Source organism: Triturus cristatus, chromosome 7 (assembly GCF_964204655.1).
Source record: "Triturus cristatus chromosome 7, aTriCri1.1, whole genome shotgun sequence".
NCBI classification, from domain to species: domain Eukaryota; kingdom Metazoa; phylum Chordata; class Amphibia; order Caudata; family Salamandridae; genus Triturus; species Triturus cristatus.
Genome location: NC_140590.1, coordinates 119447663 through 119467423, shown reverse-complemented (window position 1 = coordinate 119467423; position 19761 = coordinate 119447663).

The following is a 19761-nucleotide window of genomic DNA, read 5'->3' as shown; positions in this document are numbered from 1 at the left end:
GTAATGTTTTTTGGAAGACTACGGTTGCGGGATCCAGTCTGTGTTTTAGATTTAGCTTTGTTTTTATTCCATTACTTTTTATAAGACTCAGGTGTCAGGCGTTGATACAGCCTAGCCAAATGGTTTCAGAGAGCAAGTGACTTTCACTGATTGAATGCATTTCTGTGTGGATAAGGTCTACAGCATGCCAGGTTTCCCCTTCATTACTGAGCGGGCCTAGTCTTACATTTTGAAGTGTATGTGGGAGGGTGCCTTAAAACCAATTTTGATGTGTCTGGTAAATTTTAGGTCATTCTAACTATTCATAAGTTCTCTATGCAGCCATAACTACAGTCTCAGTGTATGTGTGAAATGTTAGTTAATTTGCATTGACTGTTTGAAAATTAACCCAGGAATAAAAAATTCACATTTATACACTTTGTGTGCCTCAACCACAAAGGTATCCTCTCCGCCGCTATTGGAGAGGCTATATCTAGATAAATGATTACTGACAGCTTGTCTGCAACTAATAGCAACAATCACTGCCTGCACCAAATTCAGTGAATGAATTTAAAGAAAGGAAACACTGTAGGGGACTATTGTTGTACGAAGATGGCTTTCTCTGTAGTGTATTAAAATGAAATGCATTATGCAGAAAGTCCAGTGAGTCCTTTATTGACAAAATTAAATGCATCTAACATTCTAGTTGTTTTAGTGTGGCCAAGCAGTTAGGATTATCAGAGGGTAGTGCTAAGGATTTGTTGTACTAACAGAGGTAATAAATGAGAGACACACTCAAGAATAAATTCAGAACCAATTTATCAAAATATTACAATTTCTCAAAGTTTGCAAAATATATTACTTTTGTGTGTAATTACACACCACTGAAGTCAATGAAGAAAAGCAGAAAAATGCATTGAAAATCAGGCAATGCTTTCACAAAGTTCATCCTCTTGTTTTAGGTCTATAGGAGTATCAGATTCAATGTTTCAGCAGCAAAAGATCTGGGGCATCCCGGATTCGGCAGGGAGAAGGGTCCTACGACGAAGGGGGACACTTGATAAGACACTGCACAGGAGGATTTCAAGGTAGGTCTGCTGGGTTCCATCCCAGGGGAGGAGGACACAAGGGGTCTCAGGACCATGGGAGCACAGCTGGAACATCATTACCAGGGCAGGCCAGGACAGGTGCAGAGCAGTTAGGTTAGCTGGGCGTGGTGCGTCGAGATGTCCTCATGGTCAGGAGCAGGCAACTTGCAGAGGCGATTTTGGGACAGCTGGGCCACTCACATTGTGGGTCTCAGGGATCAGGATATCCCTCAATGTGTGCATGCTTCTGTAGATGGAGTCCGGAATGGACTCTTTGTCTTGCTGTTAGTTGGAGGGGGTCAGGTACCCAAGGTATTTGCAGGGTGCAGCTCGGGAAGGTCCTGGTGTCTCTAACCTTGGAGGGGACACAGATCTGTCCCTCCAGGGCTGATGCATCTCTACTAGTTGTGGTGCTGCTGCTCAGTCTAAATATCAGGTAGAGAGTGGATCACTGGTCCTGAAAGAACCAGGGTAAACATAAACAGTACAAGGTACTGTTAAGAAACCCTCAATCACGTTTTTTGCAGGTGGAATTCAGCGGTATGTTTGAGTATCCGCTTTGTGCTTGACAACGTGACAGCATCATCATCGGGTTATTGAATGCTTCCTCCACCCGGAGGTTTTTCCTCTGGTTTTTTCAGTAGTGATCGTAGAACCGTGTGTGTGTATAGTGAAGTTATTCAAAGTGAGTGAAAATTAAGAAACTCGTAAAACCAGTATGTAATTTTAATAAGACTGGGTTCGAGTTGGTTAAAAACGCTTTTCGTGCATGAGGCACACAATTTAGGGTCTGGTGCACTATAAAAATGTGTCCAAAAATGAGGTCGACATGTTTCAGCCCTATCTCGTGCCCCCAAGGGTCAGTTGGGCTTTCATCAGGACCTTGTCTATGTGTGGAGGGCACTAATATTAATAGGTCTCCTTGTGAAAAAGATGGAATAAATTATTCCACCAACAAATGTAAGTTCGATTTGAACCTGTTTCAAAAAGGAAGAAAATAAGGGGAGAAAGACTAAAAGGAACAAACTGTATTCAGTCAGTAAGTATGCTGTAACGATGTTCAAAATTCAGAGCATCAACTGTTGTAGCAACTAAAAAATGACAATACTTTAAATGTAATTTGGCAAATTGGCAATCAAACTCATATTCGCATTCAGCAACAGCAAAATCGGCCCTCTTTTATATTAATCTGCAATAGCAAAAACAAAAAACTGACACAACATCCATTTTGTCATGACTAGAAAAAGTCATACATGTCTGGAAGGACAGTGGGTTTTTTAGGCCCTGCAGGGACTGTTCACGTCGGGTTTAAGATACCACAGATGAGAAAGTGGCGTGACGTCCTGGTGTCAAGCCTACATACCAGATTAGTTGGTTGCAAGATTGCGTTAACCGTGGAAAGAAGAGTAGGCAAAAGAACGTTTAAGATAAAGATATCGTACATTCTTATAATTTCTAACAACATGTTATGAGGGAACCACTGAGTTACAAAAAAAGGGAGAGACTCTCACTGTTAATAGTTGTGTAGGTACCACATATTTCACTGAGGGTATCTAAGAGGAGGATGTCTAATATAACTAAGTAAGCGTGGTAATGACTATGTACTTTAGAATATTTACACTAGATGTTTCACAAAATGTCAGGTCTCTCATGTTATGTATTAGAGAACAGAATTCCGAACTGAAACCATCAGGTTACTGACGTAATTGCCCTCGTTAAGGTTTCAAAAGGGGGTGTTAAACAGACTAAAGGGCATTACGAACAGTCTGGCAAGTGCTCTTTAAACGTTAGACAGCGTATCTAGAGTGAACAATGGCGCTGCACAGTGAAGATTACCACCATATTCACGGTCAACATCAGAAACTCTCAACGTTTTTTAAACGAAAACGAGAAAGAGGGAGAAAAGAATACCTTGTATACTCAAGTGGAGGGTTACATCGGGTAGAAAAGGCTTTTCCCCGCTCTTAAAAAAGGAAGCGAGACAGGAAACATGAAGAAAAAAGTATTAGGAGGTTTAATACATTACATTTCTTCAGCGGCGTCCTCGCGTGTTGTGCCGATACCTTTTGGACGGGAGTATGCGGCTTGTTCTGTCGCTGCCTCTTCTTACCTGGTATAGTAAGCAGTGTAACCAGGTTGGAATTTAAGGAGGCAGGGGCATTCATGGAGAAGGAAAAAGGACGTTCATGATTGTTCCCTGGCTCGTGTTGTGTGTAAACGAGCGTCGCTTTTCAATACGTTGCGAAAATATTGCACAAGTAAAGACTTAGGTTGTAACTGTGAGAGAAACTACGGCGTAATCACCATTAATAATATCGAATAGGTTTGATAGGTTCCTTTAAGTATGGCATGTTCATTCTTCACAGAAACCTTGTCAATAAAGTTCTAGTTCTCGAAAAGGAACGAAGAGCATAACTGATTATTGTACGAAGAATAAAAGGTAAAAAACTGATGCCGATGGTCTCAAGTTGTATTAGTGGTAGAGACTACGGCGTAATTGCCACTAGTTGTGTCATAGGGGTTCGATTTTCTCCTTTAAGCATGTCTAGTTAAAACTTCACAAAATACTTTTTTTGTAAATATAGTTCAGGCTTCTTGAAAAAAGATGAAAAACATTACTTATCTATAATGTGGTTTTTTGACAAAGTGGATGTTGGTACTTTTCGTCCGGGGTGTCAGTTACCCCTGTCAGTGCCATGATTATAGTAAAGCGAGTGAACGGAGAAATCCCTTGTTCATGCCATGATTCCTGGTAGCTTATAATGATGTTTTCAAGTGTGACAAGGTTAGAAGTACCTTCTTCATGGTATGGTTATAGGAAGCCAATACTAATATTTTCAGGGGGCTTATCGTGGTGATGGGATTCATCCTTTATCCATGATGTAGTTCTGGATTCTTCACTTGTGCTAATGTTATTATTTCTTGATGCTTAACCACGGGATATTGTCATTCAATCCGTGTATATGAGTACATAAACGGTAGACCCACCTTTGTTCTTTTTCAAACAAAATGTTTTCTGCATTATGACTTTTAGTGGTTAGTGTCTCCAAAATTACCCATTGTAGGTGATTGATTGTATGTCACCAAGTCGATAAACCGGACTTAGAGGGATTGGTGCTTGTGGAATGCAGGGGAGTGATACCTTCACTCCAAGGGAGGTCCTTTGTGATTTATTTCTCAATGGCTTGAGGAGCTCTGGGGTTCTTGGAGTCATTGTAGTTTCAGGACGTGACTGCACAACCACGATTGTTGAGTACTTGAGACAGCAGGCAGGGTTTGGTGCCAATTTCTCTGCTGCAGAACTTCAGTTCTCAGGCAGCAGCTCTTCCTTGTCTGTGTTTTGTTCTTGTCCATTGAACCTAAGGTTCAAAATTCAGAGATGCCACCTAAATACTACATTTATGAGAGTTAAAGGGGGGACAAGTAGTAGCCAATGGGCTACCTACCTTTTAGGGTGTGAACACCTTCAAAGTGACCACTTCCTGTGGGAAGGGGCACTATCATAGCCCTGTTAGCTTCTTTTCCCATCATCTCAAGATGGTGTTTTTTTAAGAGAGGGATCCACATTGCCTGTCATACCTTAGGGGTGGTGCTGGCTGAATGTGGGCACTCTGCCTTATCTAATTATATTTCCGTCCTGTCCTCCCACCAAATGTGGAGCAGGATAGGTGGTTGACCTCCCCTACTATATAGGGAAACCTGTGCTGCACTTTAAAGGTGGCATTGTCTTTGAAGCTTTCCACTCTGGAAGACCCTTCTAGCCTGGAGGAGATGTGAAGAACCTCCACCCAGAGCAGGCCTTTTTTCTGGCCTCTGAGAGCATGGGTTCTCAACCCATGGGGTCAAAAACATGTCTGGTGGAGGCAGGTTGGCTATGACTAGTCAGAGACCACACCAGTGCTTGGTAGGTTTTGAGGGGACCCTCTGATGGTCTTCTGTGTGCATGTATTAATAAATCCAAAATTGGTGCCAAACATCTTAGGGTACAGTGAAGCCATCATGGAGCTAGGAACCTCGTAAGTACCAGTATTCCGCCGATGTACTCTATGGCTTCCCTGTGCACTTACATTATCTAAGAATGGACTTGACAATGTAGGGCCATATCTGCTCTTGCAGATATGTCCACACATGGGGTATAGTGCACCCTGCCTTAGGGCTATAAGGCATGGAGTAGGGGTGGCTTAACTATACATCAAGCAGTGTATGAGGGCATAGCACACAGGGCTGTGTGCCATGTCAACTCCTCAGTTTTCAGTGCATCAAGACACACAGCCTGCAATGGCAGTGTGCATGGTCTTGGTGAGGGGTCCATGGGGTGGCATAATTTATGCTGCAGCCTCACTGAAATCTCTTCAACCCCAGTGCCCTATGTACCAGGGATACCATTTACTGGGGATTTATAGGGGTATCTGAAATGGTGCCAACTGTGATACATTTATGGGGAATGAACACTGGTACTGGGAGACTGGTTAGCAGGGACCCAGTACACCTCAGTCAAATTGCATCAAAAAACTGTCAAAAAGAGGGGAGGACACCCAGTTTCTCACAATCGTTTTAACCTACAGACATAAATATGAACTTCCTATAAAGCTCAGGAGAATACACTCTTATCACCATAGACGTCTCTGTATAAAGGCAGTACAGGAGCCTTGGGTGCACACAAGAAAACTACTCAGGAGATCCATTAAATAGGTATCAAACCTAGAATGTTGGTGGTGCCATGGTGAGCGAAAAAACGATGGATTTATGCCCAGATCTCTTTACTGGGGTGAATGTATGACATTGTTCTGCATTCTGTACATCAATAGTTCTTTTTGCATTTGTCACCCCGAGTGGGAAGGGTATGCTCATACGTTAGTCCCCTGCTCTCCATGCCACTGGAATCAAGCTATACCGGCTGAAGAGGGGTGAAACCAGAAACTGGTCCTATGATGCTTGTTTCCAGTCCAGGGAGGACCTGGCCTGGCAGTTCGGGCTGGACTGTTCCCATTGGGCACAGGGTCAAAACTGATTTGAATATGGCTGGGTCCAAACTGGAATTGCATGGTGAGCAAAAAAATGATAGATTTAGGCGCAGATCTATGTACTGGGGTGAAAGTATGACGTTGTTCTGCATTCTGTCCATCAATAGTTCTTTTTGCAAAAAAGTATGGAAGGCCAGATGAGTGGCAATATGAATGATGATTTGGGAAATGATATAGAAGGCAGAGTGTCACAGAGGAAAATAGAGCTGCCAAATGAAATTCTAAGTTAAGGCATGCATATCCGTGTTGTTTTCCTATGAGTTATATAGAGTTTTTACACTTCAGGTCTGACATCTCAAGAACATATGTTTGTAGAACATTTAATTTGTTTCTTTTTTGTTCTTAGTTCCTTTCGGTTATTATAGCTAGGCAATGTACTATGCACTTTCTATTGAAGTAGTTTGCTAATAAGTTATATCTTTGCAGTCCAGTCTTAAAAGGGAGATGAGGAGCTGGGTCTTACCATGGAATGGTTTAGGTTGGTATAGTTAAGGAATGTTGGGGGTTACTAAGGGTGTGGTAAATATTCTTTTACCTGGACTGAATTTCATACGGAATCTTAAATAAAATAGCTCAGAATAATAAGAGGCAGAATCCGTGGTATAAGAGGTTTCTGAATGGGCTTTATTCCAAAATGGCCGACTCGAGTCGCGGCCTTCAGGTTCCGTCACCACGGGGGTTCAGGAAGTGAAGTACATACTTTATTGACAGGAAATTGCTTTTATAGAACATACATTACAATGAAACCAATGTAGAAGGCGTAACAATTGATAAGAGAAACGATACTGTAAGTGCGTAACCGAAAATGGGCGTAATAAGGAGTAAAAAGAAACATGATTGGTTATGATGTTATGCATAGGTGGATCTATAAAATAATACTTGGCATAGATGCGCGCGCAGCAGCATGACGTGTAATTGACGTGTAACTAGGGGGGTGAAGGGGACTTGACATTTAGCTCTACATGTGGAGACAAAAGTCTGGGGGGTCAAGTCAACCTAATCCCAAATCATATCTAACATCCTATGTTTAAAGAACTATGTTATCCACAAGGAAGGACTCTCGGACAGAATCTATTCTATACTGACTGTGTGTGCGTGCACAAGCGTCTAAGTGTCTATATGAGATGCGAGAGGCAGAAACTTTCCATGGCAACAGGGCTATGATTTACTTGCATGAGGACAGAAAGGCCGAGCCCTTTGCTTGGGAGCTAAAGGAAATGTTTACCTAAACTACTAGACAGGAATGCATCGGCTGAGGAGCAAAGTAGATAATTCGAAGGTGAAATACAGCTTCTTGGCAGGCAGGCGAAACTGGCCGAGGTAGGCACCGTTAGCTGCACAGGAAGTAGGACAAAGTTCATGGATACAGATGCGAGCTTAAACTGATGCTGTCAGAGGCAGAGAGCAGGGAAAGGCTTTGAGGACAGAATCGGGCCTACTCTGCCTGAACTGCAAAAATGGAGTAACTTAGCCATATAAAGTCGGTGGCCTTTCATACTTAGGAATCGAATATCCAGCCCATTGATGGCGAACCTGACAGAGGACATGTTGATGGTGGACGCACATGTGTTTGCGTCTTCGAAACTGGAACTGGAGGGAACATACATGTGTTTGTAACATGCACATAGAACCGTTGGGGTCCAAGATAGGGGACATAACTGATCAGGAAAATCCACATTTCCACATTCCCTCCTTGTCCCCTACTTGCCCGTCAAGAAACATCAATCTTCATTAGTCCATCGATTTGCTCATGGAGCATCATTTCTTCTTCTTTCTTCTTCCGGGATTTTGAACGAAAACCTTGATGTGGAATACACGATGTGGCACACAGACCACAAATCGCTGGTCCACATTGCAGGCATAGGCAGCAACTGAATAGTATAAGAAGGCCAATACCTAGGAAGGACAGAACTCTCCATCCCCAGGCTGATATCACACTCCAAAACCACCCGGACCACGTCCAAGTGCCTGGATTCTCGTGTATCTGGCTCACAATCTTATGAAGGCGTGTTATAGCTTTATATACAGATGGCGAATTTTTTGGTATGAATATACAGCAGCTGGATCCGATGACCCTACAAGCTCCGCCCCTATCGGCCAGGATGACGTCAAGGACAAGACGATTCTGAAGAACAACAATTCTCATCACCGATTGCTCCTCTGTCAGATTGCCTAGGGCGGCTATAGTCTCATTCACTACAGCTTCAAGAGTCTTGGTTAGCCTACGTATCAGCTTACTATTTGAAATTGTACCTATATAGGGAAAGATACCTTTATTGAAATCTACATACTTGTCCCATGCCGTCTCAGTATAATCGACAACTGGGAGATCTCTTCGCTCTCTATTGTGTACTAAATGAACATTTCGATAATAATCAGGAGGAGCTAGGAAAACAGGTGGCAAAAGGAATGCTATGTAACAGGTACCATCCCAATCTAGAGGCAGACGCATATATGCGGTCTGACCACATATAAAGTAGGAATGGCGAGAAGCTCTAAATGAAGATTTACCTTGATCACTATATTCTACTGTAGTAACGCATTTGCTATGGCCCATATGTATGGAACCAACTTTTCTTACACATAATTCACCCTTAACTGGAAATACTGACATAGTGGGCAGAATTAGTTCAACTTCGGATTCGACATTCAGAATCATAAGATTAGGTGTAAAATTACCTAATCCATACACTTCATTTTCTAGATCAGTTCCTGTTCTACTGGGGTGACCCTCCTTATCAGGGTAACAGACTTTGAATAAAACTAGATTCAGATTTCCCCATATCCAATGGTGTTGATAAACTGCTGTGTCTGAGTCTATGGAATTTAGTAAACTAAACCATGCTCCACAGGAGCCATTATGTGTGAACGGATGGGGGAAGAAAGGCAGAACTCCTTTGTTATTCTGATAGGGAGGGAGTCGGCCACACACCCAACAATTAGTGGCATTACTAGTCTGATGGGAATGGTGTAACATACTAATGAAAGTGTTATTACGCAGCGCAAGTCTATAGGATAATTCATGTGGGGGTAGGTCACTAAAAGAATGTTCATTAGTTATATTGAAAATATGTTTAGAAACAGGATAATACATATGCAACAATATACTTGCAGTAATTATTATAAAACTCAAGAAAAACAAAATTAATAATGTCACTATACAGTGGCTACGCAGTGCTTTACAGTATGCATGTCGTTTCAACATTGTTCTTGATTGTTCATGATTCAGACTCAAGGGATACATGTCGGGGACAGATTCAACCGCTTCACCTTGGAGAGGACTTAAACAATCAAATCGGCCGACGGCCTGGGTCTGAGTTTTAATTTATAAAGGTCTGTGCTACTGGCCTCAGCCAAAGGTAGCTTTGAGTCAATGGGTGAAGTCACACGAGGAGGACTGTTTATATCCGAAGGAAGTCCATGAAATTTCTTGATGTGGCTTGAATGGATCCAACCCTTTCTTCCTTCGATCTTCACAGCTGTCCTTGTGGTCAACAGGACCAGCTTAGGTGTCTTCCACCTGGGCTCCAGTTGAGTCTTTCTGTCAAAGTTCCTCACAAGGACATAATCGCCCGGGATTACGTCATGGGGTTTCACCTCAGTGTTGTCAGGAAAGGCTGCAGCTACCTGTGAACGACAAGATTGTAGTGCAGACATCAAGGAAGCCAGGTAATCTGTCAGCATATTACAATCAACATCAGTTATTTTACGGGGTATAGGCGTCCCCCACATATTCGGTGGTCTACCAAAGATCACCTCATAAGGGGATAGCCCTGTTCGAGAGTGTGCTACCATTCTTATGTAAAATAGTGCAACTGGTAAGGCTACTATCCAGTCAACACCTTTCTCCTGACATATTTTTGACAATCTGATTTTCAAAATTTGATTATGTCGTTCCACGAGACCTGCTGCCTCGGGGTGTCGGACACAATGAAACTTCCACTGATATCCCAGCAAAAGTGAAACATGTTTCATTAATTCGGATGAGAAAGGCTGGCCGTTATCTGAATATACAACACGTGGTAAACCGTATCGTGGGAAGAATTCTCGAACTAGCTGCTTGGCAGTGGTCGGGGCAGTGTAATCTGATACTGGGTATGCTTCAGTCCATCGGGAAAGAGCGCAGACAACTACAAGAACATATTTGAATCCTCGACATCGTTCCATCTGGATATAATCCATCTGGAGGGCTTCGAAAGGATGATCAGGAGGCTGAAATCCACCCTGCTCTACGGGAACACTTTTTCCTGGGTTGAACTGACAACATATCATACAGGTACGGACTTTTTGTTTAGCTGCTGTTCGTAAATGTTTATTAAACCAAATGTGTTGGATGCTGTCTAGCATAGCTTTTTCTCCTAAATGCGCCGGACTGTGAATTGTAGCTATAATGGCTTGGACCATAGAGTCAGGAAGAAACCATACAGATTTCTCCTTTGTCACCCATCCCTGATCTGTCTGGATCCCTCCTAGTTCAGTCCATTTCTTTATTTCTTCTGTTGTGGCATGTGACTGTATGTCAATTATATCAAGTGCGGGATCCTTAATCGTCATACACTGTATTGGTGTCCGAACTATTGTCTTTGTCATGTCGGATGTGCGAGTCTGAGCAGTCTGTTTAGCTGTTCTGTCAGCTAAATAATTGCCTTGAGAAATGATATCAGTAACCTTCATGTGTGCTTTACATTTCATAATCGATATAGCTGTGGGCAGATGGATTGCGTCTAACAAAGCATGAATGAGAGACCCATGCTGAATATGGGTCCCATGAGAAGTTAAATAACCCCTCTCTCGCCAAAGCACCCCGAAGTCATGTACAACTCCGAATGCATAACGTGAATCAGTGTATATGTTAACTTTCTTACTTGTGGCTTGAATACAGGCTTGTGTTAGAGCAATAAGTTCTGCTGCTTGGGCTGACAAAGTATCTATACAGTTTGTTTCAATAACTTCAGTGTCTGTTGTGACTGCATACGCGGCCACTAAATCTCCTGTACTTGTTCTCATGCACGATCCATCTACATACAACGTCAGGTCTGGATCTAACAATGGAACGTCTGTTAAGTCTTGTCTGGGTTTCGTCTTTATTTCAATAACTTCAACACAATCATGAGCTAGTGGGTCTGTTCCAATTACAGGTAAAAGTGTAGCAGGATTCAATGTATTACAACGTCGGATCTCTATGTGTGGCTGAAACAATGTCAGTTCATAACCAGTAAGTCTTGCTATGGTCAAGTGTTGTGTTTGCGTTCGGTTCACAAGAACTTCTACTGCATGTGGTACTTGTACTGTCAATGGATGTCCTAACACTATGGCATCGCTTTGTCTGATTGCTAAAGCTGTTGCTGCCACTGATTTCAGGCACGCAGGCAAAGCCTGAGCTACGGGATCTAATGTACTGGAAAAATAAGCACATGGCTTGCGTGATCCTGCTTGTTCCTGAGTGAGTACTGACAAGGCAGTACCTTCGCGTTCTGTAACAAAGAGTGTAAAATGTTTGCTGTAACATGGTGTCGCTAAAACAGGTGCTTGACATAGAGCTTTCTTTAAGCTTTCAAAAGCTTGTGTATGTTCCTGGGTCCAAGGGAGGACAGTCGATGTGGCTGCCTCCTGTGTTGTCAACTGAATGAGTGGTTTTGCTAGAAATGCGTACTGAGGGATCCACTGCCTACAATATGAAGTGAGGCCTATGAAAGCCCGCACCTCCTTTTGTGTCTTGGGTATTGACATGTTAGCAATTAACTGAATGCGATCTGGTGTAAGCTGCCTTCCCTCCTTGGACAGCGAGTGACCAAGATAAATAACTCGCTGGACACAGAATTGCAGCTTAGAAGGAGACACCTTGTGCCCCTTGTCGGCTAGAAAATGTAAAACTGTCAGAGAAGCCTTTTCACATTCGGGTTCGCTTCGGGCGGTGATCAGCAGATCATCGACATATTGAAGCAAGGCAGTATTAACTGGCATGTGTATACTGTCAAGTTCTCGTTTCAGTGCTTGGCTATAGATGCTGGGACTTTCTGTAAATCCTTGAGGAGCGCGTGAGAATTTAAAACTGCGCCCATTTAAACTGAATCCGAACAAATATTGACTTTCCGGATCTATGGGGACGCTGAAAAAGGCATTCTTGAGATCAATTACTGTAAAGAATGTGGCTTCGGAATCAATAGCTGTCAATAACGATGAGATATCGGGGACCACAGGAAATTGTGGCACAATGCATTTGTTTAATTCGCGTAAATCAATAACCAATCGATATACTGGCGGGGCTGTAGGATCCGTTCGTTTAAGAATCGGAATTATCGGTGAATTACATACATTGGAGTCTGTTTCTACAACTACTCCTTGGGCAATTAACTCGTCAATGATTTTCAGTAAAGCCACTACAGCATCTTGCGGTAACTTGTATTGTCGCATTCGTGGTAGTACCACTCCTGCCTTTAATGTGACTCGGTATGGTGTAATGTTCATGCAACCAACATCAGTAGGGCCTTGTGCCCATAGATGTGCTGGTAAAGTCTGTAATCGGCGATCCATGTCTCTGGATACATAATGACCTTTAAAATCACGTAAAAACAATCTTACTCCTTCCGGAGAACAACAGATAATAGCCCCTAGGGCTTTCAATGTCTTTATACCTAACAAGTTTTCTGGACAAGATTTGGTAAGCAATAAATCTGTGGTTCGTGTCAAGGGACCAATCGTAAGTGGAAGTGGCTGTGATACCTCATTAACAATAGGCTTTCCTGAAAAACCAAGGGAAACATTTTGAGAGCCTGAGAGGGGTGCCCCTGGAACTTCACTACGCTTTATTGTTGTTCGACTTGCCCCTGTATCGAGTAAGAATTTTCTATCTTGACCTAATAATTCACTATGTACATAAGGTCCTTCTTGATCTACAGGAATCTCAATAAGGGGTAAGTCAACTTCCCTCTCTAGGCTAGTTCATGCGTAACGCTGATACTCAGGATATTCATACTGTGCAGTCTGATACATTTGTCGTGTTGTGGTTTGTGTGGCAGTAGCAGGCAACGGTGGTGCAGCTGGCACAAACTGTATGGGTTGTTGTGAGGCTGGCATAGACTGTTGCTGAGCTGGCATGGACTGTCCATGCTGCGTAGCTCCTTGTTCATTCTGATCCTGTCTGAGTGGTCGTGGTCTTTCTTTTGCAATACCTATAGCTATATTACGCTTCAGGACTTGACAATCGTGTACATAATGGCCTAGTTGTTTACAGTAATTGCATGTTCCTTTTACAGGAACTGCTGAATCTCCGGAATGTGTCACACCCTTTTTGTGACCATTCGCTGGTACTGTCTGGGAAACTAGCATTTTCATTTTTGTATCCTTCATACGTCTTTGTTCGTGTTCTTGTTCATCTCTAATTCTATTGTGATGATACTGTAACATTTGTAGCATTTGTGACGGAGTGTTACTTTGCCAGGTACTCTCGAATTTCAATATTCTATTCTTCACTGGAGGCAATGCATTTTCCACTAATTTTGTCACAAATAAATGTGGATACGACTCACTACTTGCTTTTATACCACTATTTACACCAAAACATTTTTCAAATCGGGCATAATAATCACTTGTGTCTTCATCATGCTTTTGTTTACAGGCTGAGATTGCACCCCAATCTTCCTTTTTCGTAGTTAATAAACGTGGCAGTACTTGTACTAGTAAACCTGGTAATGCTTTAACTTTATCCCCGAGCCCTGAACCTGCAGTTCGGGCCCTTTCCTCTGCTTCTAATGCTGTCCAATCTATTTTTTGGTCTCCCACTTCCCACTCTTTTTCTTTCAGCTTTTCATAAATGCCAGCAGGCATTAGTACCTTTAATATCGTCATAATATCAGGATAGGTATACTCTCCCATCAGTAACATGTCTTTAATTTCTCGGTGAAAACCCGCTGGGTCTTTGTCATGACTGGGTACTACTTTCTTCATTTCTAACAATTCAATTTTTGTTATGGGTGTGTATACAAATACACGGTGAAACTGATTGTCTTCGCCTTTTATTGGGTGCACTTCTCGTAAGGGATTTTGTCTATCCATGTAATACGGCATTCTTTCCTTGCTGGGCAGCGAGAAAGGATCTGGGCTTACAAAAAGGACGTACTGTTTACGTGACACTAATATTTCTTTAATTAACTTGTTACTAGAACCTCTCCATCTATTCGTGAGTAGTTCAGTTAATATATCAGGTAAAGGACCAGGATCAGCATGTTGGCTCTTATATAATATAAGGAGTTGCTGAATCATATAGATTCCAGCTAAACGTTGTTCATCTGGACTGAGGTTAAAAAAACGTGTGTGCTACGGTCTCATCACCGTATTTTCCAGGACTGTCAATCCAGTGGACGGCTGATCTGGCTAATTCTTGCTCATCCATGGAATCGAGGTGGTGGTAACCCCTTCGTTCTCGGAGTATTTTATCTGCGGCTTGAAACAAATGTTCAGGAGACTTCAGATTTATTATTGGCGTCGGATACGTTCTGCTATTATTTGGACATACAGAGTGTATTGGATCAGAAAAACATCTAGTATTATTACAGGATCTTCCTCTACCTACATAGGCTATGGTCTCTGACTGTCTTACGGAATCCCCTGATTCGGACACTTCATTTTGCTCGAACTCGTCTGTTTCCAATCTTTCTTCATGAATACGTTCTATTTCTTTACGGATCTTTCGGCACATGGCTATTATACAATTTTGCTTATCGTGTCTCCCTTCTGATATATTCTGGCTCCATCTTGTAAGAATAAGCATTGCATTCGGGTCTACCCCCGGTCGGTCTTGATTTCTGATCACACAGTTTATGAGGAAACGTAACAGTTCCCCCTGTATCTCTACTTTCTGGAATTCCATAGCTCTATTAATACATTCTGGATCTCGCCCTGTTTGAACAAAATGATATATTTTATCTAGATGTGCAGTCATTCCTGGTAACTTCGCTAAATACCCTGCGGCTCGTCTGATGCGTAATGATGCCAGGACCATTTCGTCCTCTTTACCGACCACCGGGTCATATCTACAATCTATAAGAAGTTCCTTAAGCGCACGTTCACTTACGAATTTGGGTGTACGTGAATGCGCTGACTCTTGAAAAACAAGTTTATTTATTCTAGGTGGCGTAGAAGTATTGCTAGCACCTCCCGTGGCCCCATCTGGGGCGTCGGGTGTGAATGGATTCGTCGAACGTGACACAGCAACTATAGGTGTGGACACAGCCATGGAAGTACCTGTAGGGACAGATGCGGAGACAGATGTGCTTGCCGGAACTTGTGACTCGACTTGTTGCTGTAGGGATACGAGTGCTGGATCTTGGCGTTGGATCTCCCTGGTATGCGGTCTATGTGGGGCGGAATTAGCATACTCGGGAGCTACGTCATCTAAATATGAGGAAAGAAAAACATCTTCCGCTGTTCTAGGGTGCCCCTTAGGATGTACCTTAATTGGAAATAATGGGGGTGGCAAGTCTTTCGGTATCTCTGGAGCAGCCTTAGGTAATCCTTCGGCTAGAAGGGGATACATACCATTCATAAGGGCATTTCTTTGTCTATCTACTTGTTCTGATTTCACTCGGATACCTTCCTCGATTAATAGATTTTCTTGAACTTTATTTGAACTTTCTTTACTCTTCTCTTCCTGTCTACGTGCTTTTTCTGTACGTCTATGAGATTCTTTACGCCATAACTCAACAGCGTCTTTCTGTGACTGTCTGACCTTTCTTTTCCATAATTCTTCCTCGACTTTCATGATGCACTCTGCATCCCAGGTTCCCGCTGCGGGCCACCTTTGACTTTCTGGCAATCCCTTGGTGTAATCTACCCATAAATCAAGAAATAATATAGCGTCTAAGCCATGTTTGTGATACATGAAGTGCCCTGGAGTATCCCTAGGAGGAATAGGGACGGCTTCTTCAAGTACCCCTTTCCTAGTAGTGATCTGTCTTAATTTCGAAAAGAGCGGCATATTGACAACTGATCCGATACTTAATTTTGAACACACTTAATACAAAAGCACACTAATGAACAACCATTCATACCACAATATGCAAGACGTTTAACACATTAAACATTAAAACATTTTTTAACCTTTAAAATAAGCAGCAAAGATGATCGTCTGCATAACTAATCACCAAGCAGAATTCTTGACAATAACTAGATACCTCGGAATACTTGATATACTGCTAAACAGTACATATACACTGCTAAACAGTGCAGACCGGATTTGTGTACCCAAATCCGTCTTGACCGGCACAACCTATGTGCGCGTCAACACGCCTCCCTGGCGATGGTACTCACCGGGTAGCTCCTTGAAACGGAAGGCCTCGGAGAATGGACTGGACTCGATGACTGTGGACATCGGACCCTCTGGACATCGGGACTTCGAAAACCTGGTGGGCCTCTGTATACCTCGGATCTTGCTCTCTCAGCTAGGCTCTGGTCGGGATACTTCGCACTTCTCACCGCCTCGTCTGGGTTGATCGCAGCCTCAGTCGCCCCCGTTTGACCGGAGGGAGCTACAGGAAATCCTGCTGGTACGCGTTATGGTCCGTCCAGCTGTGGCAGGAGACCGGGCCTGCAACGCACCGCCGGCACGTGAGATGAGAAAGTGTCCCTGTTCGGGCGCCATTATGTGGTAAATATTCTTTTACCTGGACTGAATTTCATACGGAATCTTAAATAAAATAGCTCAGAATAATAAGAGGCAGAATCCGTGGTATAAGAGGTTTCTGAATGGGCTTTATTCCAAAATGGCCGACTCGAGTCGCGGCCTTCAGGTTCCGTCACCACGGGGGTTCAGGAAGTGAAGTACATACTTTATTGACAGGAAATTGCTTTTATAGAACATACATTACAATGAAACCAATGTAGAAGGCGTAACAATTGATAAGAGAAACGATACTGTAAGTGCGTAACCGAAAATGGGCGTAATAAGGAGTAAAAAGAAACATGATTGGTTATGATGTTATGCATAGGTGGATCTATAAGATAATACTTGGCATAGATGCGCGCGCAGCAGCATGACGTGTAATTGACGTGTAACTAGGGGGGTGAAGGGGACTTGACATTTAGCTCTACATGTGGAGACAAAAGTCTGGGGGGTCAAGTCAACCTAATCCCAAATCATATCTAACATCCTATGTTTAAAGAACTATGTTATCCACAAGGAAGGACTCTCGGACAGAATCTATTCTATACTGACTGTGTGTGCGTGCACAAGCGTCTAAGTGTCTATATGAGATGCGAGAGGCAGAAACTTTCCATGGCAACAGGGCTATGATTTACTTGCATGAGGACAGAAAGGCCGAGCCCTTTGCTTGGGAGCTAAAGGAAATGTTTACCTAAACTACTAGACAGGAATGCATCGGCTGAGGAGCAAAGTAGATAATTCGAAGGTGAAATACAGCTTCTTGGCAGGCAGGCGAAACTGGCCGAGGTAGGCACCGTTAGCTGCACAGGAAGTAGGACAAAGTTCATGGATACAGATGCGAGCTTAAACTGATGCTGTCAGAGGCAGAGAGCAGGGAAAGGCTTTGAGGACAGAATCGGGCCTACTCTGCCTGAACTGCAAAAATGGAGTAACTTAGCCATATAAAGTCGGTGGCCTTTCATACTTAGGAATCGAATATCCAGCCCATTGATGGCGAACCTGACAGAGGACATGTTGATGGTGGACGCACATGTGTTTGCGTCTTCGAAACTGGAACTGGAGGGAACATACATGTGTTTGTAACATGCACATAGAACCGTTGGGGTCCAAGATAGGGGACATAACTGATCAGGAAAATCCACATTTCCACAGTTGATGCACCTCATCCTCATGCTGTAAATTGTATCTGGAATAAAGACTTATCTGAGTAACACTGCATATTTACAGGTCTTCCTATATCAATCCCACTGTTTTGACAGTGACAGGAATCAGAAGATCTTTGGACATATCAAGATGGTACTATCTCCAAAGACCTTTTATCTTTCTGGGATTTATGAAGTATGAGTCAGTAGGAATAGTTAGGACACTAGAGTAGCATTTTCAATCTTACCCTCAGGGAATTTATACCATACACTCTTTCATGGTGCATGAAATAAATTCATAGAACCATCCAGTTATTTTATTGTTCACAATGTAACTTCTGTCGCTTTTATTTTCCAAATTTAAGAGTTGAAAAATCACATTTGGGGGCCACCGATCTTTCTCACTATGCTATTCTCTTACACTTTACAAGTAAAAAATACATGCATGTTACTTTCTTACTTCAAGTGGAGCACTCATGCCAGAAATACAAAACATACAGACACACACATATAATAAGAATTTTTAGTTGTTAGGGTCAAGGGCCTTCAAAGGGTTTGAGCAGTGGGTGCTCTTCTCCCGAGGCATCATATGCACCTGAGGTCCACTCTGAATTGCCTCCCAGTGAAGGGTGATGCTATGTTCCATAGCATCACCCTTCACTGGGAGAAGTGCTAATTTTTCCAGTCAACAATAAAATTCCTTGAGTATAGATTAACCCAGGAGGGTGTGCATATTGAACCCAGGAAATAACAGGCCATCAAGCAGGCTCCAACATCGAGTAATGCTTCAGAAGTGCACAGCTTCGTAAGCATGACCACTTAATATGGAAGATTCATTTCTAGCTTTGTGACTATTGCAGAACCAATGAGTGCACTAACAAAAGTGGACACTTGCTGGATATGGGGCCCAAGTGAGGAAGATGACTTCCATAGAGTAAGTCCAGCAATCCTAAGAAAAACAACAATGGCGTACTTTCAGCCAAAGAAAAGAACTGGGGTGTTGGTCAATGCAAGCCCAGTAGGCCTTGGGGCGGTGCTCACTCAGGAGGCGGAACCAGGGAGATTGGCCCCTTTAGCATTTGCAAGCAAAGTAGTCACACCAACAGAAGCAAGGTATGCCTAGATTGAAAGGGAAGCTCTTGCCATCAAATCAGCATACAGGCATTTTCACTTCTTTATCTGTGAAAGTTGATTCAGGGTTATCACAGCCACTGTTATCGTTGTTCTGGGACATGATGCCCCATCCACCAGGCTTGCATTGAACAATGGGCCAATGAATCGTCTATAGCATTACAAATTTGCGGGGATCTACCAGCAAGGGTCCAAAAACACGGCAGACTTGCTCTCACGGCATCCTCCCCATGCCAATGGAGAGGTAGACAGAGAGGCAGAGCCAACAGAGGAGTACATCTGAGTGATGTCCCAAAGGGTCTGCCTGAGAGTATTGAGCATATGCATATGCGTAAGTGTTTAAATTGTTTTTTATATTGTGTCCTTTTTAAAATACTATGACATACTCCTAACAGCACTCTTGACCCTGCAGTGTTCGCCTGTTAGAGCGAGCCTGCTGTGCTTTGGGTCAGCGCTCTAGTCTTTTTTCCATCTGGGGCATTAAAGCACACGCTGGCGAGACCGCGGACGCGCCGAAGGCATGCCAAAGGCAAGCCCGTCTGCGCCCATCCGCACACCGACAGCGCACAGCGCCAGCCATGCTGCCCATTTTGGTATTTCACATGGAGGACACAGGGGCTATCATTATACGAGTGGGGAGATGAAAGATATTGGTGAGTCAGGAGTGGGGATGGAGGGTGTTACTTTTCGCAGGTCGCGAGTAAAGCTAGGGAAAGAGGATAAGCTCGCGTGTGGCC